We start from the raw sequence: 21,116 nt of genomic DNA, 5'->3' as shown, positions 1-21,116 counted from the left end.
TGCCAGCCTCCCTTGCTGACTTGTTTTAAGGATGAATTGGGATCGAACTCTGTGGAGAGAGCAGATTTTCCAGTTGCGCATCTTTAAATTGACTGGTTCTTGCCCAAGGAACTGGTAAAGACTCAAGGTAAAAGCTGAGATCACAGAGCACTCCTTGTTCGGAATTGATTTAGTAGTTCACAAAGAGAAGAGGAAAAATCTGTTTAACAACGGAGAGTCCACTGTTAGCCTATTTCTAAGCATTTCCTTACTGTTGAGAGGATGTTGAGTCAAGTCCTGGCATCTTTCTTTCTTAAGCTCCACCATGCCGTAAGGTGTCTCAAACTTTATTTCACCTATAAGAAGGTAATAGTAACCATGGTAATAATTTAAATGATATAATACATGTGAAATTGTCCAACACAGTGCCTGGGGCAAAGTAGGTATCTAAGAAAGACTGAGGAAAGTTGCATCCAAGTGGTTACTAATCTTACACCTTCCTTCATGTTGCAAAGTTCTGGAGACATTCCTTGACATAGCTTATCAGGAAAGGGAGATACTAAAGGTCTTTAGTGATGATCACTTTTAAAGAGTGTCTATAATGTCCTGGATACTTTCCATACATTAATTTAGTTAATTCCTTCAACCATCAAGCAAAAAAGTTTTCATATGACTGCTAATGAGTATATCAAACCAGAGAATTAAAAAAATTGAGCAAGGGCACACAGCTGAAAAGAAGATGGTACAGCGGGATTTAGAAGTCATGTTCCTCTGACTTCAAAGCCTCTTCCACTGAGCAAGGTGAACAAAGCAAGTACAGGATTGTGCATGGGCTTAGAAAGCCCACCAGAACCCACGAATGGGACCTTATTTAGAAATAGAGTCTTTGCAGATGCTATCAAGTTAAGATGAGATCCAAGTGGATTAGAGTGGACCCAATATCCAATACAACTGGTGTCCATGTAAGAAGAGGGACATTTGAACACAGAAACAAAGACATGCACAGGGAAGATGACCAATGTGAAGATGGAGACTGATGCCTGCAAACTCATTAGACTAGCACTTGCCTCATAGAGTGATCCAGTACAGGCAAGCATTTGTTTAGTACCATTACAAAGCTCTTGGTTGTTTTATCTCTAAATGTTAACCCTACCAAAACTCAGAATAAGTTAAAAAAAAAAAAAAAAAAAAGGGAAGTTAAAGAATGAAGACCCACGCAGTACTTACTTTCAGTAAAAAGGAGAAAGGGGTGTGATCTGCAACTGTTAGGGAGGCACAGATAATCCCAACCAAAAATAAAAGCAGTCTGTGTTTAAAGAAACAAGGAAGTAGCACAGGCAGCTCTTGAATAAATTATGGATATTTGTATTTATTTTTCTCTTAAAAACATTTTAAATTGGATAATTCCTTACACCTGCTTAAAAGGTCAAAGACTACAAGGCTTTAGAATAAAAGCAAAAGGCCCCACCCACCCCCTCAGCCCAACTTCCCAAAGAGATCACTTTTACTTCTTACTATTCTTAAATATTCTTAAATATTCTTACTATTCTTAAATAATATTCTGTGTGTACTCTTTTTCTCATTTTATAAACATCAAGCATTTTTCCTCATTTCCTACTAGGGTAAAACGTGGTTTAGTTCACTTACATCCTTTCATTCAAATTTTATTGTTAATTCTGTTAATTTTATTTGTTACCGTTACGACTGTTTTAGCTTATCTTTTGGTTACCTTTGTGATTTCAATTGCATATTAATACTCTCTTTATTATTCCATAAATTTGTCAGCATGATAAGACTATTTCCCTTACCATCCCCACCCCCATACTCCTCCTCTCTGCGCTTCCCATTTTTGTCAGGTCAACCTTTATTTTGCTTTGACCCAGTGTATCTCAGGACCTTCTGGGTTTTCACCTCACTTATTGCCTCTCTGTTTAATTGAATTTATAAGAGAAAACCAATAAATCATTCTTACATGATTAAAAACATCTCCTTAAGTATATCATTCTTGAGATCCACTGGGTTCCTCATAAAATGAACCAAATATTTTGCAGAGCTTTCAATCCTGGTTTTCCTTTGCTTTCAATGGGTCCCTGGATTGGATCCTTTTCTCCCTCAAATTAGACTCTTTCTTTGTGTCCCACTTGTTTGACTACAATGCATCTTTAAGAAACATTTTCATATATGTTGGGGGGGGAAGTAAAATTCTAAACTTTTGAGAGTTGAAAAAAAAACAACTTAATTGTACCTTCATACTTTATGGACGGCTTGGGTAGTAAATCATTTCTCTAAAGACTTGGAAGACCTTGTTTCACTGTCCTCCATTTGCAGTTGTCGAAGACTGATACCAGTTTAAATACTTTTGGGGTGCTGGTAAGGAATACATTTTATGTTTTTCTCCTTTGTAATATTTTAGAACCTTCAAGTTATCATTGAAGTTCTGAAATACACACAAATAAAGATAGATGAATTTTCACTGAATTTTCATACCCAAAGTATATTGGTTAAAGGAATGTCAACTGAGGAAAAAGATTATCTTTACCTTGTTGCATCTACTTTCACCACCCACGTTGATTAAAGACAAAAAAATTATGAAAATCAAATTTCAGACAGCATCAAGTGAGAATCTGGATGATAACATAAAAATTCAAAGTGTCTAGACCGAAACGAATACATAGAGGAAGCTCCAACAAGTGGCGAGGAAACAGGTAGACCTTTCATGAGCCTTGCAAAGCAATTGAATATGTGCATTTCAATTGTTCAAGCTCTCACACCTCACATAACCTCCAAATTCAAAATCTGTCACTCTAAGTTCTATTAAAATGTCCAAGCACAGGCAGGAAGTGTGATTTTGGACCAGTATAATACTTTCTTCCCTTTTGACGGTCGTCCCTTTCTGCCTTTCAATATTAATAGCTTCTGTTTCTCTGGAGATTGACCAAGAGCCTTTGTTTGCCCTCTATTCTTGCTTGCTTCCACAAATGTTTTTGAGTTCTACACACTGGAATGCGAAGTGAGCAGAGCCCATGCCTCCATGGAAGTGAGAGCTTAACAGGGAAGATAAACACAAGACACATCATTGTTTAACAAGTATGAAGTACATAGGGACATACAACTGGGTCATTTAATGTTTGCATGGTGGGGGTCCAGGAACCCTTCTCGGAGTCAGTGATTTGAAATGCAGACTGGATGGGCAAGTTGGGTTTAACTTAGCTTATTCTTGCATGGTTTCCTGCAGCATTCCTTCCATATAATCTTGGAACTTCAAAGCTAGGACTTCATCAGAACTCTGGACTCTTGAAAGAAGCTTTATTTTATTAGCCTCAACAAACCCTATAAGTAGTCCAGTGCTTATCTTATAGTAGGAGCTGAGGAAAGGGTGATTGATTATTGAGTAAAGAAAACACAGTTAATTAAATGTACCCATTGGAAACAGATGTAGTCTAACATGTGCCCTCTTAAATACTCATTTTACTCGTGAGGTAAGTGCAGCTTTAGCAGATACTGACTTACATAAGATCACATAACATACTTTGTCAGGCTTTTTTTTTCTTAATCATTTTGTTACTTCATTTATGTTTTTGACAACTTTTGCTCATGTCCCAGCACATGCTTGCCCCTATGCTAGGGGTTATTGGACTAACAACTAAACCAGATTCCATATTTGCCATCCTCAAGTTTAGAAGTGACTGTACAGGTAAAATGGAACCCCACACTATCAATGCTTCAAATTCTAATACATGTAACTACTTGATAGTTTATGATGTATGATGATTACATGAAATTATGCATGGCACATGGTAAGCATTCCAGAAAAGGTGGCTAATTGTTACTAGTAGGGGTATTTTTCTCAAATAAGAGAGGCTCCAGTTAATGCTGGGAATCATGGAGGGAGAAACTGCATTTAACTAGAAAGATTAGCTGTGTTGTGAATTAAATAAACAAACAAATCTCTTCTCTGCATGCCAGAAGCTGATTGCTCTAATGGACATGCTCCTTCATGAGGGGACCGAGAGATATCTTTGAAAGCTGATCACACAGTGCCTGGCATTTAGTAAAAGTGTATAACTCTGACAAATTCACCAATGAATTGCTTATAAAAAATTAAAATACAGAAACCTGGAGCAATCTACATGGCATAAGAAAAGAATGGTTAGATAAATTACGGTATAGCCACTCAAAGGGCCATCACAGAGCCTGGAAAGATTACGTTAATGAAGAACATGTGATAGACTGGAAGATTACCTGTGATGTAATTTCAGTGAAACAGGATGGAAATTGCAAGTGCAATTTAGTTGCAACAATGAAAAAAAAAGAAAATCCAGATACATACAAAATCCTGGAAATAGAGATACCAAAATATGGTCTCCTTCACACATGACAAAAGACATGTTTTTTTTCCTTCTTTTTATTTTTCTGTATTTTCATAATTTTAAAAACGACTATGAGTGTGTTCTATAATGGGATAAATAAGAAAATACCACTTTAAATTGTTTTGAAAATTGGAGCCCCTATGATCTAAATGTGTCATTGCAGAAGGGACTCCTTTCTGGCTGGTGTGCTCATTTAAATTGATATGTGGTACCCAACTAAATTAACTTCCACCTCCCCCAATCCAAACCATGCTTCCTCTCACCCGAGGACACCTGGCAAACATCTGATGAATGAGACAAATGAGAGAATCAAGAAGGGATCAAGACAGAATAAACATCCAACTCCTAGTAAAAGGCACAGATACCCCACCCTCAAATACTTGGGTGGTAGAGTTGTAGCGGAAAACTTGCTGGCGATTGGAAAGTGATCATGCTTACACATTGTTGTTCAAAAAACTTCTGTAATCTTAGTCTCTGACAATTCCTCTCCAGAGTGTATGGGGCTAAATCTTCTTGATCTTGAGTCCCAAATATGAACCAGAACTTGTGCAAGAATGAACCTGATCCCCACCGTCAGTGAATGGGTGAATGTGAATTAAATCACATTTTCACAGGCAGCTCTAAAATGCAGTCAAAGAGATGTGCATTGTATCCTCACTCAACAGTCCATTGAGCACCCATGAATGAGATATTGGGTTAGTACTGGTAGACACAGAGTGGACAAGTGGCATGGCACATATGATCCGGAAACTTACATTCTAGCAGATAGGCAGGGCTTAAATTGCTCATCGTACAATTAATTGTCTTTTCCTAGACTGGGCCAGGTCATAACGGATGAGGCAGCAATAGTGTGAGGTATATAGTGGGGAGTAGAGAGCTTGACCTAATGGGGAGGATTCCAAGAACTTCCTTGAAGAAATGATTCTTAGATTTTTGAGGTATGGGTAGAGATTAGGCAGAAGTAGCTGTTCAAGGCAGCATAGATTTCCAGGGTGAAGGTCCTTGAGGGAAAAACTGAAAGCCAGTCAGTGTGGCTAGACGAGGACAGCCAAGCAGAGATGGCATGAGTTGAGGGTGGTGAAGAGGCAAGCCATGTTTTAGGCATTGGTCTTTGCCATAAGAATTATGACAAATTATTGAGAGCTTGAAGAAGGAAGAAGGTGTCGCAGCTAACGGTTGGGACTGGTGGGAAAGTATGTTATGACAGTATCATCTGCTGTGTTGTGAAGAATCGACTGAAAAGAGACGAAAGTGGGTGGGGGGATTGGGAACACCTTGAATCAACTCAGATAGGATGGCAGCTTGCTCTGTGAGGCTAGCTGAAGAGTTGGAAAGCAATAGAGGATTTAAGAGATATTTAGGGTATAAGGCCATAGGACCTGGCGATTGATCAGATGCAAGGGTGAGGGACCCGGGTTGTGTCCTAGGTCTCTGACCTGTGGCCCTGGAAAGACTGGGGGGCTGTGAAACAAGCTCTGAGACAGAGAATCCTGAAACAAAATCAGGTTTAAGGGGAAAGAAGACAGATCAGTTCAGCCAGTTAGAATGGGGATTAAAGACAACAGAGCAGCAGAGTGAAATTCAAATTAAGGAACTTCTGAGAAAGCTCTGCCGAGGAGGCAGAATTTGGACTGGGCTATAAACATGTTCCAGAAATCAAATTTGGGCATAGTGGGAAGAGCACAGGAGCAAAGACACTCCAAGTAGACAGAGCATTTATAGCGAATTTAGGGAGGTGCTCAGATTGTTTTCCATTTGTCTTTTAGTAAATTTTGTATTGGTTTTGTGATGTACAGAAAAGCAGAGCAAGCTGCCCATTTTCCTGTGTGAGGGTGAGGGAGCAATATTTTTAATTTTCCATTTTATTTGTGCCTAGTTCTCTGATTCACAGTTATATTAAATTCTTCCTGGAAGTAGATTGGGAATAGAAACTCATTACATAAATAAATATGCTTGGAAAGTAATGGGGTTGTAATTAGAATATCAGCAGTGCGAGTAGAAGAGTGGGGACAACAGCAATGGGGAGTGCAGTTGGGAACTACCAGAATGAATGAAAAGGGTTGGATGGTGAGGGAAGGAGACTGGGAGATGCCACTGGTTCCTAGTTTGGGAGTATCATTATCAACACCTCTATATGTAATATCAAGGTGATTTGCGACTGTGCAAGAGATGAGTTCAGTTGGAGATATTTCAAGTTCCAGGTACCTGCACAAATTCATTTCTAAAGGACAGAAGGCATGGGCATTGGGATCAAGAGAGAGACTCCTGCTGGAGCTAGAAATGTGTGTGCTCTCCTTATGCATGTGGTAGTTGATGTCCTCTGTTTAGGAGGCTCACTCTGAAGGTGATATGCATTATATGTCTTTTTATTTAATCCAGAAAAGGGTGGAAGTAGCTGGAGTGCTTATTAAACAGTTGAAAATGTATTTCTGGAGCAAGAGAGACTGATGAAAGCTGGAGACAGAATTTTAGGTGTTGTCGGCACTAGAGAGTTATTGAAACCCTGGGATAAGGTAGGATGCTCCATGGGAAGTCAGGAGAGCAAGATGGCCCTAGGTGTTTGGGAATGAGAGTCAGGGTCCTGATGGGGCCAGAGCTCAGGGTAGGAGTCCCAATTTAGCATCTGTGGTGGCCACTGTCCAACTCACCCAGACCCCCAGGTTAGCTTAGGTGGGGGAATGGTGGGGGAAGCACGGGGGCTGTACCACAGAGAGGGTTAAAAGCTAGAGTACTTTCCAGATGTCAACAGTCGATTGCAGACAATTAGGAGGTTGCCTTTTTTTCTCTCTCCCAAGACCCCTAACACAAACTGTCTCAACCACAACAGTTGAGTCTAAGCGTATCAAATAAGTAAGGCAAAGAGGGACCCCATGAAATAACTGTGGTTAGTGGCTTGTGGGGCTGTGAATGGTTGGGAAGGGGGGTTGCTCGAGAGAGAGAAACTTGCTTTTAATCAATGTGCTAATCCAGGACATAAGGGTTTCTTTCTTCCTCCCTCATTTCATTTCCCAGGGTTTAGCCCTTGCCTCCTTCCCCCTTCCCATCCCCCCTCCATACCGGTTGAATGGAAATTTGGTCCAGTCTTTTTATATATACATATATATAGAGAGAGATACATTAAAAAACAGACACCGATCTTCAAAGAAGCCTGCAATTTCACTGGCGACGGAATGTTTATAGCCACAATTTGTTTGGTTCTGATAAAACGCACATGCCCCCGTTATTTTGTTTTATTTTGCTTCCCAAACCAGGCTTGCTTCATGCATGGGCCTGCACCCTTCCCAGTCATCAAGGCAGCACGAGAGAGAGCGAGAGCCCCTTTCCAGAGCTTCTGGTCCCGCCTGCCTTGGGGGTCCGGAGCTGCCTGGGCCTAGAAAGGCTGCAGCTTGCAGGTCAGGAGGATGGCCCGAGAGATGTGCCAATGCTCCTCGGCTGCACTACGCCATACCCGGTGGCACACCGTCTTCACAGGTCTGGTGAGGGTGAAGATAGAACCTCCCCAACTCTTCCAGGGGGGTCGGGGCAAGTGCGTCTTAAAGCCAGGAAGACGTGGCCTTCCAGGCCAGCGCAGGGGCCTTCTTACCGTAGGACCTCGAGCAGTGCTTCCCCTTATCTGGTTTCTGTCCTGTAGGGTGGCTGTGAGATGAGACGGGCATGGAGCTAGGGTCAGCCCGGCAGGGGCCTGAGGACAGCAGAAGGCGGGGCATTTGCCAGGGAGAAGGAGCTGAGAAGGGTGTCCTGGGCAGGGGGTGCAGCCGGTGCCCCAGCCCAAGGGCACGAGAAAGTGACGGCGCTGGCGGGGAAGTGTGGGATGGCTGGGGTGTTTGAGGTAAGGACAGAGGCCCAGCAGAGGAGGTGGGACGTAAACGAGGCCAGCTGGAGCCCACACTGAGAGCTTTGGGCTTTCTTCTGCAGGCAGTGGGCCAGCCTTGGAAGTTCTAAGGGGACATGATGGGAATGGCAAGCATTCTAGAAGCTGGCCAGAAGCAGCATGGGGAATCCACTGCAAGGGGGAGAGGAGGAAGGAAGAGAGAACAGCTCCTCAATTCCCCAGTGTGCTTCAGTGCTACTGCTGTCCCAGCAAGGGCCCTCGGTGGAACGACTGGGAGCTACACTCTGCATTCAGATTCCAGCTCTGCTGTGCACTAGTTGTGTGAGTTACTAAGCCTCTGTGTGCCTCAGTGGCACCACTTGTAAAATAGGAACAGTAATAATGTATATTCCTCATATGGATAATGTGAGGCCTAGGTGAATTTTAAGTAACACAACACTGAACGATGCCTGAAATGCAGTGCATGGCAAATACTTACGCTTGATAAATGCTAAAAATTACTAATAACTAAGGTTTTGGGGTACTGTGTGCTCTAACTATGTCTTTTATATACATTAGTTCACTTAATCTTTACATATATCCTGCCAGATTATTAGCACTGTTTTCCTTTTTAAAAAAATAAAACTAAAGCTCAGAGAATTAGAGTAATTGCCTACCATGACAATGTCCAAAACCAAAGCTCCTAAGTACTCCTTTCAGAAGAGGGAGACAGGGATGCAATCTCAAGTTATTCCACCTTAAGATGTGACCAGTAAGCAAACATCTAATGAAGATATTGAGGATTGAAGGTTCTAGCTTTAAAGTTTTGGCAAAGAATCTTTTTTTCCCCCAATCCCTGTTTGGTATCTGGGGAAAGTGGAGGTTTGCTCTGTTAGGTTGGTTCTGGCCAATAGTGCAGATGGTTTTGAGACACGCCTTGGACAGAGCAATCAACCAAAGAGCAGATTTCTACATTTTTATTCTTTGCTGAAGTCTTCCTCTTTTCTTCCTCATATCCTCTTGGCTATTTATGATGGATGTTTAAATCTGTTAAAGATGAACTCTATTTAAAATCAAGCATGCTTTCTTTCAGAGACATGTGTGATTTTATTTGAAAAGTAAATTTGTGATTATAATTTGACGTTTCTCTTGAAGTAAGAGACTGACCCTGGCATCCCATTTCTGTTCCCAAGGAGAGAAAGCAAGAGAATGATGGAATTATGACATCGGGAGAGGCTCCAGCCCGACCAGCCACCCTGCTTTGAATCCTCGCCATGTTCTCTGAACCTCTGCAGGAACACTGCATCATTTCAAGATGCCGAGCTCTCTGTTCTCAGGAAGTATTTCCTTTTTGCATCTGGGATGCTGATTGCTGGAAGAGTGTTTCTCATAAGAGAAGGCATATCTTTCTCTTCTATCCCCTCACTGAGCCTAACTGTCCCCAAAGAACTGTTCTTTCTTTCTCATGAGAGTCCTTTTGGAATCTGTGTACAGTACATCGTGCTTCCCCTGAGTCTTTTTCCTTAGGTCGACATTCCCTAAAAGGGCATGATTTCCATATTTCTTTGGGTAAACTTCTGCTCTGGAGCTAATTCAGGTTCACAGGGGTAGCCCTGCTAACATGGAATTATGGACCGGTATGGAAGTTTTGAGCTATGCACCCCAGAAAAAAAAATGTTAAACTTAGACCGTTCCTGTGGAACTCTTGCAAACAGTACTTTTTGATATGGTTACCTCAGCCAAGGCGTGGCCCAGCTAAATCAGGCTGGGTCTTGATCCTATCACAGAAGGCCTTTTAGAGAAGGTTGCACCCATGGAGAGAAAGCCAAAAGGAGCAGCCAGAAACTGAAAGGCAATGGCTCCTGGAAGAAAAGGGAGAGGCCAGAGGAGGCTGCCATGTTCATTGCCATGGGACAGAGAAGCCCAGGGCCAAGCATTGCCATGTTCTTCTGGGAGAAAGCATTGTCTTGGTGACTCCTTGATTTTGGAAGTCCTCCTAGCCCCAAAACTGTGAGCCAATACATTCTCATTGTTTAAGCCACCCATTGAAGATATTTGCTTTAGCAACCAGGGAACTAAAACAACCGGAATGTACCAGATGGCTGTCAATGTAATCTGTGTTCTACACTAAACTTCTTGCAAGAAGTTGTAGGGGAGCTGTTGTGTGGCTGATGTAAGTGGGACCCTCCAAAGGCTCTTCACTCCATTTGAAATAAAAGACAAACTTCTTACTCTCACCTGGAAGGCTGATAGGCAGCAGCCCCCGTCCATGGCCCCCAGCTCACCTAGCAGGACTCGCCCCACGCCCACCCTCCCCAGCCAAACAAGCCTTTGTTTTGCTCCTGGAATAAGTTCCTCCTTGCCTCAGGGTCTTTACAAAGCTGCTGCTCCCTCTGCCTGGAGCCCACTTTTCCCAGTTAAATGCAGAGCTGCTACTTATTCTTCAGATCTCAGCTCCTGTGTCACCTCAGTGAGGCTTTTCTTGATCTTTCCATTTAATGTGTTCCTTGCTCTCTCCCTCCCTTTCTAGCTCGCCAGCCCATTTTATGTCTCCATGATAAAAATGACTTTATTTACTCATTTAGCTTCATTTCCCCAGCTGATATACAGGCTCCGTGACTGGAGGTGCCATGTCTGTCATGGTTACATCTGTGACCTTGCTGCCTGGAACTGCATCTGACCAGGGTTGAGACCCATAGGGAACGCCTGCTGTGTCAATACCTGTGGATGAAAGAATGAGCTAAGCGCGGTGCAGGACTCGAAACAAGTGGGTGGAATCATGGAATTTTAGAGATGTAAAATACTGAAAGGCTGTTTCTGATCCAATGTACCTATTTCACAGATGATGAGTCTGTGTCTAAAGAGGACAGGTGGCCTACCCAAGATCATGCCATGAGTCTGTGAAAGAACTGATAGAGAATCCAGTTTCCTAACAGAGTTGTCCTTTTATTCCAATGAAAAGCAACATGGGGAAACGGACTTTGGCCCAGTGGTTAGGGCGACCGTCTACCACATGGGAGGTCCGCGGTTCAAGCCCCGGGCCTCCTTGACCCGTGTGGAGCTGGCCCATGCGCAGTGCTGATGCGTGCAAGAGTGCCGTGCCACACAGGGGTGTCCCCCGCGTAGGGGACCCCCACGCGCAAGGAGTGCACCCATAAGGAGAGCCGCCCAGCGCGAAGGAGGGAGCAGCCTGCCGAGGAATGGCGCCGCCCACACTTCCCGTGCCGCTGACGACAACAGAAGCGGACAAAGAAACAAGAAGCAGCAAAAAGACACAGAAAACAGACAACCCGGGGAGGGGAGGGGAATTAAATAAATAAAAAATAAATCTTTAAAAAAAAAAAAAAAAGAAAAGCAACATGCATCATCACCCAGTGAAAGTACTGAATTAGTCAAGTGTCTTGACCGACAAGAATGAGGTTTTTTAAAGCAGGTTTCCTAAGGTGCTGTTTTCTGGCAGAGAGAAGATTTGAATCTACAGGAAGCAAGGAGATAGAAAGGCACCTAGAGGGATCTGCCTGAGAAGAAGCTGGGAAGGAGGACTGGGCAGAGGCAGTGCAGGGTCAGCTCAGAGCTTGGCCTGGCGGTGGGGGCTGAGGGAGATCCCCATGAGTATGCAGAGGGGGCAGCAAGGTAAGGGCAGGTCTTGGCTGTCCAGACAGCTTTCATCTCCTGAGCATTGGTGGCCCATAAGTGGGAGAACAGAGCTAGAGGAGGGGGTCGCATGGCAATCGTGAGCCCAGGAAACCAGAAGAGCAAAGGAGCAGATGCAGGAAGCCCTGCCCAGAGGTGGCCAGGCAGAGAAAAGCCCTGGTTGTCTAGGAAGCATCTTAGCTTCATCATCTATTCAAAAGGAACAAGGCATGCCTTCTGTAGCAGTTTGGCTTTGTTTATGAATTCCAAAACTAGATATTGGATTATGTTTGTAAACTGGTCTATACCTGAGCATGATTAAATTATGATTAGGGCTTTGATTGGACCAAGTCAGTAGGGTGTTGAGTCCCCGTCCCCTACATGGCAGTGAAGAGAGAACAGAGTTGGGAGTTTTGAGTTGAAGCCCCAGAAGTAAACACAGGAGAAGAACACAGAGGAATAGAAATGGCTCCTTAGATATAGCAGAAGCCCTGGGGAGAAAGACAGAGTCGTTCACCTGATAATCTATAGTTGGTCTTGTGGCGAGACCACAGCAGCTGAGCCTGGACAGAAACAAACCCCGGGAAGAGAGGAACCCAGGAAGCCTGAACCCTAGCAGACATTGGCAGCCATTTTGAGCCAACATGTGGCAACAGACTTTGGTGAGGAAAGTAACTTATGCTTTATGGTCTGGTAACTGTAAGCTTCTACCCCCAATAAATACTCTTTATAAAAACCAACAGATTTCTTGTATTTTGCACCCCTTTGGCTGACTAATAAACCCTCTAGGTTTATTCTGAAGATTGTATGAGGATTGGGGTAGCAAATGTCTAACACCATTTACGACAAAAGGACTTGTTCAGCATGCTTTTGTAGCCTTATTTTCTTCCTTTTGTATGTAACCGGGCCTCTCACTCACCACCCCTACCAACTTTGTGTTTATTTCATCATTTCCTTTCTTTGCAATGAGGGTTCCCAGTAAAAGAATTTGAAGGAATTTGAAAGTCATCGTTTCATAGACTGTTAGCCCTGAATAAGAGTTTAGCAGTCACTTCCTCCAGAATTTAAAATCTATAGCTCACACATGTTTCTGGGGGACTTATGGAATTGTTTAAAATTTTGAATTAACTGTTATTTTAAAATTGGGAGATTTCACATTTTAATTTGATTTCTGGCATCTCTTGAAAGGTCTGAGGATGAGGCAGCGCTGAGCCTGCTCACCTGAATATTTCAGTCCTGCTGTCCAGCTCATAGCCACCAGACCCCAGGAACCCTAGTTCATAGCCTAAAATCCTCCCTGCCCCTGCAGCGTTTTCTTAGGAAGCATGCAGCCCTTAACTTCTGTTCAAACGCCTCTCCTCCCTTTACCGCCGAGACCAGTGGCAAAGATCTTGGTAAAGCAAAGCTCACGTCCATGGGACGAAGCGTTGGGTGTTTGCAGTGTCCATGTTAAGTGGTTCATCCAAATTGGCAGAGCCTGTGGTTGGCTGAGGTGGGCCCTCTCTCACCTGTAATGATAGTCTTCTTCCAGAATTCAGCCATGAGAAACGCTGCTGTTTCCACCGTGGCACCTCTCACTTTGGTGGGAAGTCAAGAAGCCAGGAGGGAGGGCTGGCTTGGGAGGGGCAGTGACAGGCAGGGCTGTGACAGGTGGAGTCTGAGGTGACATCCTAGGAGAAATATCCTGGAGGTCGCCGGGGCTCTGGATTGCTGCCTTCACCTCTGCCCTCCCTCCGAATTAAGCAAATCAGAATCTTCTGGCATTTGGCAAGGACCCTGTGGGGAGAATATTTTGTTAGCGATTCATGTACATTTGCAATGTATCCCTAATGTAAGCTGATAATTAGGAAGCATTGCACATATTCACAGAGTAAAGATTTTGAGGTAAAACACAGTTTCTCAGTGTTTTAATTTAAATGAAAAATATTCCTTTGTGTATTACTCTTTTGAAAAGCAAGGGTGGGTTTCTTCCCCCTTCCAAAATACCAGCTGAATTATATTTTGATAATATTCTCAGTGTGTCAGCTGCCAACAGCACTTTAAATAATAAGAAATGGATCCCTCCTAAATAAGGTGGTAATTCTATTAAATGATGCTGGAGGCCCCACCGCACAGCGTCTAAGGCTTGCCGCGAGGTTTACAAAATTCTAAGAAACCTGAACACGGGTGCACCATCCTTCACTGGAATCCACCTGTACCCCACGGTCCTAGTGAGGACTGGGTGCACAGCTTTTGGAGATGACTACAGTCATATGGATTTCTGATTTGGGCCCCTCTAAAGCCTCATGAGATCAAGTAGGAATTATTAGATGCACAGTACAGAAGAGGAAACTGAGGTTTAGAGAGAAGACTCAGCTGTAATGAGCAAGGGCTTGAATTCACTTCCTCTAGGTACAAAGTCACATACTGTGGGGGGCACTGGAAGTAGCCACAAATTTGTAGTCATAATGGTTTGATGCTGTAATGCTGAGAATTGGGGCTCAGAGAGAGGAAGAGTTTCAAGTAAAGCACTAACTATTCATGGGTGTTGACTGTGGGCCAGCCAGATGCTTAGGTTTTGAGCCAGGTTATCTCACTGACATTGTACAATTATTAGCCTCACTTTAGAGTTGAGGAACCACACAAAATATTTTAATGATGTTAAATATACAGTGAGCTCTCGTAAACCATAACTGTGCATATAAACTCTCAATTACTTTCCACAAACATTCTGCGATGTGCATCTCTATGAGGGCACATATTGGTATGCCCCTATGGAGATATCAAATGCCCTCTCTTCTCTTTCCACTAAACATATAATTACAAAACACACACATGCACACACACGCACAGACATTTGGGAAAGGTATGGAATCCAAGTTACCTGGAACAAAGGACCCATGTAAGAAAACTTATGTTAAAATTCTGAAACTCGATATGCACTCTCAACTCTGGAAATGTTTACTGGACCCAGTTAAAATTATTTTTAGTTAGAAATATGTCAAAGAAACTGATGTATGCAAAAATATTTGTCTGAATATCTAGAACGCACCAATGTAAACACTTTGCTATTTTTCACATTGATATTTTCTCTTTAAATTTAACTGGTCTGGAGAGTTGAAGACCTGTTATGTCCCTCTCTGACCCCATTTCTCCTCCTCCATCTCCAGAGGTCCCCAGGATTTTGAAATTGGTCTTCATTCTTCTTGTATTTTATACTTTTATTAATCACATATTCATCTACAATGATTTATAGAATTGTGTGGTTGAACTGGCATGATGCTATTTTTTTAAAGCTTTCTAAAAAGATCTGCATTCACAAAATGTATCCAATAAACATGTACAGATAATAATATAACAAAGATATTTCCTTAACCCAGACTTGGCACATGTGACTATTTTATTTTAATTAGATTTTTTTTCTTCCTTTACCCATCCCTGTCCCCAGTATAATCCTGTTCATTTTCTTCATTCCCATAGACAATCTTTTCCAGATCTGGGTGTATGTCTCCATCTTTTCTGCTATTATAAGCAAAAGTAGTCTTAAAATACATATAATGTGTTGTGTGATTGTATTTATGTATATATGTGTATATATATTACTTAATTTTTTTTGCTTAAATTAATTTTTGAGAATTGGCCATCTTGATACATGATATTCATCTTAAATGCTGTTTACACATATCAGTTATTTATCCCTTCTTCCTTTAATGAACATTTAATTAGTTTCCTTTTTTTTTTTTCCTATTACAAATAATACATGAGCATCCTCACAACATGTTTCTTTGTACATTTCTAGCAATATTTCTTTAGGGCATAGATATGCTAAAACATGGAATTGTAAATCAATGAGTGAGTGCCTCTTCAACTTACTAGATTTTGCCAAATTGTTCTTCAAAGTGACTCAGCATTTTATATTTCTACTAGCAATCTAGGACATTTTTCTCTATATCCTCACTAACACTTGGTATTGTCAGATATTTTTATTAAATGCAGATTCTTATTGTTGTAAAATGGTATCACATTATTTTAATAACAGCACATTGCTTTACTTTGTATCTCCCTAATTACTAGTAAGAAGTAGTAGCTTTCCTATACTTAAAGGCTATTGAGGTTTCCTCTTCTAAGAATTATTTTTCAAATTTATTGCCAATTTTCCATAATGTTATTTTTCTTTTAGTGCTTTATATATATATGATACAAAATCTTTCTTGGTTTTATGCTTTGCAAATACTTTATCTTAATCTGTAGTACAACTTTTAATTTGCTTTTGGGGTCTTAAATCTCAAAGTTTATTGTCAGTCATTATACATTTATTAGTCTTTTCTCAGTTCTTTCCTGAGTGGTCCATGAATAGAAAACCTTTAGCTTATTGCAATTATCATTATTACTTTATTAGTATTAAATAATAGTTTGGCTGAGTATGGAATTCTGGGTTATTTGGGGTTTTCTTTCCCCAAAACTTTGAAGACCTTCTTGCATGACTTCTTATTCCCGCCCCCCCACCTCTTTCTAAATTCTCCTTTGCTCTATCGATGATCTACTTGACATTCCTTATAAAGGAACCCATGTTTTCTTTTCTTGCATGTGTTTAAGTAAAGATTTATTAGTCAGCCTGTTCAAGATTCAGTGTTCTCTCTCAAACTGAGGAAACACATCCTTTATTAGTTTTGGATTATTTTCATCTATTATCTTTTTTGATATTTCTTTCTATTCTCCTTCTCTGGAAATTCTGTTAAACATATGCTGGATCTTCTCATTTTATAGTCCATAAGATTAAATATTTCATTTATAATTTTCTTCTCTTTTGTGCTGTGATACATTCTAAGTTTACCCATTCTCCGGATTTCCTACTAGAAGCTATGTTTAATCTGTTTTTTTTTTTTTTTCACTTACACATTTAGGGTTTTTGTTCTACTGACATGTATATACAAATATATATCTTATATATAACCATGTATACATATGATGTATATAAGTATTTAAAAATCTGTTTCTCTTTTCTCTATCTCTATTTTTAAATCACTGAGTTAATCCTCTAATTCCAACCAAACACCATAGTTTCTCCTTTCCATGTTTGTAGATCCCTTCAAAACAGTTAGAAATCTGGATTCTATTACCCTCAGTCTATTTACTCATTTACTCTAGTCTAGAATATACAGAAAGTAATTTCAAAATTGCTAACCCATCGCTAACCCAGTGTAAAAAGCAAACCTACTAACTAAAGTTCAATATTTATTTACATTTTTAGGCACAATTTACATACTTTGGAATGAACACATCTTCAGTGTACTGTTCCATGAGTTTTTTTGACAAATGACTGTAAACCACACTGCTATCAAGATATCGAACATTTCCATCTCCCCAGAAAGTTCCTTTGTGTTCTTTCTTGGTAAATCCGTTCTCTGCTTCCAACTAGAGGCAACCACTCTTCTGATTTTTCACCACAGATTAGTCTTGCCTGTCCTAGAATTTCACATAAATGAAATCTTGCATTGTGTTCTCTTTTGTGTATAGCTTCATTCATTTTTCAGAGTGAAATTCATGTATGTTGTTGTGTACATCAACAGTTCATTCAATTTTATTGCTGAGTAATAGTTTATTGTACCACCAATTTCTTACACATTTTCCTGTTGATGGACTTTTGATCATTTCCAGTTTTTGGCTATTATGAATAAGTTGCTCTGGACATCTTTGTACAAATCTGGGTGAGGGCATACATTTTTATTTCTTTTGAGAAAATGTCTAGGATTACAACTGTAGGCTAAAAGGGTGGTCTATAAATAACTTAAAAAATAAACTGCCAGAAATACAAACTGCTTTTCGAAGATGTTATACCATTTTTCATTCCTACTAGTGTTATAGGAGACGTATGCTCCACATCCTCACAACATTTGATTTTTTTTTTTTTTTCTTAACTGTGGTACTGGGACTGGGGAATGAGCCTGGGACCTTGTATGTGGGAAGCTGGTGCTCAACCACTGAGTCACATCAGCTCCCTTGGGTTGGCTTCCTTGTTTGCTTGTTGTTTGTTTTTATATGTTAAGATAATTTTATTTTGTTTTATTACACATTTTAAATTAAAGTTAATAGATCACAAAGAGCGTTAAATTAAGAAACATACAAAAAACATAAAAAACATAAGACGTAAGAGGTTCCCATACACCCCACTCTCCACCCCCACCCCATCATTTTTGTGAGCACTGCTGCACCACAAAAATAATAGCTTACCCTGTAGTTCACACTCTCCCCCAGTTTGTTTTTGTTTTTAGGAGGTGCCAGGTACTGAATCCAGGACCTCCCATTTGGGAAGCAGGCACTCAACAGTGTGAGCCACATCCACTCCCCAACAACATTTGATTTAACAGATATAATTTTAGCCTTTCTAGTAGGTGTGAAGTGATATCTCATTGTAGTTTTAATTGCATTTCCCTGATGATTAATGATGCAGAGAACTTTTCAGCTGCTTATTGGCCATTTGTATAACTTCCTTTGTGATGTGTTCATGTCTTGCTCCTCTTCATCCTGCTTATTATTGAGTTCTAAGAATTATTTATATGTTTTGGTTATAAGTCCTCTGTTAAGCCTATGTTTGAGACTTTCCCAGTTTAAGCCTTTTTTATTATTTTCTGAACTGTGTCTTGATAAGAAAAAATTATTAATTTTGATGAAATTTAATTGTTTTTTTTTCTTATTGCTTTCTGGGTCTTGTCCAAGATAACTTTGTCATGAAGATATTCTCTATGGTTTTTTCTGAAAGCTTTAGAGTTTTAGATTTTACATTAAATTAAAATTTGGCTTCATTTTTGGAGGTTTTGGACCACAGAAGGGTCACAACTGTGGCAGGGGAGGATCACTGGTGTGAAGTGTCAGTGATGGGGGGATGTGTAGGGAGGGGTGTACCTGGGACATGCCTCTAAGGCACACAAATATGTTCTAGTGTTCATGGGGCATTGTCTTGGTGGGTAGAGACCCACACAATAACCAAAAGAATATTGAATTCCCATCCTGGGGAATCCTGTTACATTCTCTAATAGATGGACAAGAATCCCCTGAGTACGTAGGCAGTACCTAGGGAAGGAAGACAGACCATTATGCCAGGCCCTTGATACTGATGGTTGTAGTTAAGAACCTTTTCTTGTGAAATTGAAATTTAACCTAGTATTATATATTGCCTAAGGGTCACCTCCTGAAAGTCTTATTGTTACTCAAATGTGACCTCTCTCTAAGTCAAACTCAGCACAGAAATGCACTACCCCACCCCACCTGGCATGTGGCATGACTCCTGGGGTTGAGCCTCCCTGGCACTGATGGATTATTACCAAGCATCAATTAGCAATGCATCTAGAAAAAGACCTTGACCAAAAGGGGGGAATATTAAATACAAATGAGTTTTATGGCTAAGAGATTTCAAAGTGAGTTAGGAGGTCATTTCAGAGGTTACACTTATGCACACCTCAGCAGGATCTCATTGACTGCCACAGTAAACATTGCCTCAAATAGCAGGGCTCCTGAGGGCTTTAGAGACATCTAGACATTATAAGCAGGGCAGACACAAGCTCAGGAATTTGATATCCTGTCAGTAGGCCTTACATTGGAATTTATGCTCCTTACATATGGCTCTTCTACCCCTTTTATTTGAGCCTATAATTGGCATTACACTTCTTAAATATATGTACCAGGTACTTAAGTCTTTGGTCTGTTCATGTGCTGGGTGAGCCCTGAATCTCACCAGAATTGCAACACCTACTCCCCAGTTCACTGGACTCACCCAGGTCAAGTAACAAGGATATGATGATGGACAACACTCATCCAAAGAAATAGAGAATGTCTGCAACTGCAAGCAAGAATGTTCCCTCCATCTGCCCCAGATGGGCATCTCCAACTCAAAATCCTCATTATTGGGGAATGAGCAATGGACTAAAGTAGCCTTATTATTATTCTATTATAGACTTATTATTATTCTAGCAATGGAAGAACTTTTATCATTGATAGAAAGGCAGTGGTCACCAGAGGATTTGAGGGGAGGGAGATGGAAGAATAGGTGTAATATGGGGGCAGTTTTGGGACATTGGAATTGTCATGCATGACATTGCAAAGATGGATACAGGCCCTTATACATTTCATCATAACCTATAAAATTGTGTGGGCAGAGTGTAAACTATAATGCAAACTATAGTCCATGGTTAGGAGCAGTGCTTCAATATGTGTAACAAATGCAATGTACCACACTAATGAAAGATGTAACAAATGTAATGTACCACAATAATGAAAGAGGTTGATGTGGGAAAGTGTGGATAGGGAATCACCTATATATATTTTTTGTAATATTTATGTAGTCTAAATCTGCTTTAAAAAAAATAATAATTTGTATATGGTGTGGGGTAAGGGTTGAGGTTAATGTCTGTTCCAGTGTAAATATCCAGTGTGTTGAAAAGACTTAATTTTCCTCACTTAACTGCTTTGACATATTTGTTGAAAATAGAATAACCATATAAATGTGAGTCTCTCTCTATTCCCTATTATGCTCCATTGATCTATTTGTCCCTCTTAATGGCAACACCACATTGCCTTGTTAAAAGTAGCCTTAAGACTTGAATTGCAATTCCTTCTTCAAATTTGTTCTAGTTATAAAGATTACTTTGGACCATGCTAGGTCTTGCAAATTTCCACATAATTTCTGTTTCAATTTCTATCTTAAAATGATGATTTGGACAATGTTAAATCCATGAATCAAGTTGGGTAAAATTGATATCCTAATAATATTGAAGCTTAGATATAGGGACACTTTATATTTCTTCATATATTTAAGTCAATATTTCTCAGCAATTACTGTGGTCATTTTTGTAGAGGTCTGTGGTTGTTTGAAACTGTGTGTATCCCAGAAAAGCATGTTTTTAGAGTTTAAAGTTAATCCATTCCTGTGTGAGATCTTTTGATAAGGCTCCTTCAGTTAAGATGGGTCTTAATCATTCAGGATAGCTATTACTGAAGTCCTTTATAAGAGAATGAAATTCACAAAGAAGCTGAAAGCAATGAAACCAGGAAGAGAAAGAAGAGACCAGCAGATGCCACTAAGTGCCTTACCATGTGACAGAGGTGTCCAGGATGGTCAGCAGCTGGTCTTCAGGAAGAAGGTATCGTCTTGATGATGCCTAGATTTGGACCTTTTCATGGCTTCAACTGTCTAAGCTTTCAAGCTAATAAGTCCCATAATTAAAACCCATGCATTTCATGGTATCTGTTTTGAGCAACTTAGCAAATTAAAACAATGTCTTTCACATATTTTGTTCAATTTATAACTAAGTTATATTCATTTTAAAAGAGATTTTTAAATTTTGTTT

This window comes from Dasypus novemcinctus, chromosome 3 (genome assembly GCF_030445035.2).
Source record: "Dasypus novemcinctus isolate mDasNov1 chromosome 3, mDasNov1.1.hap2, whole genome shotgun sequence".
NCBI lineage: Eukaryota > Metazoa > Chordata > Mammalia > Cingulata > Dasypodidae > Dasypus > Dasypus novemcinctus.
This window is presented reverse-complemented; position numbering follows the sequence as displayed.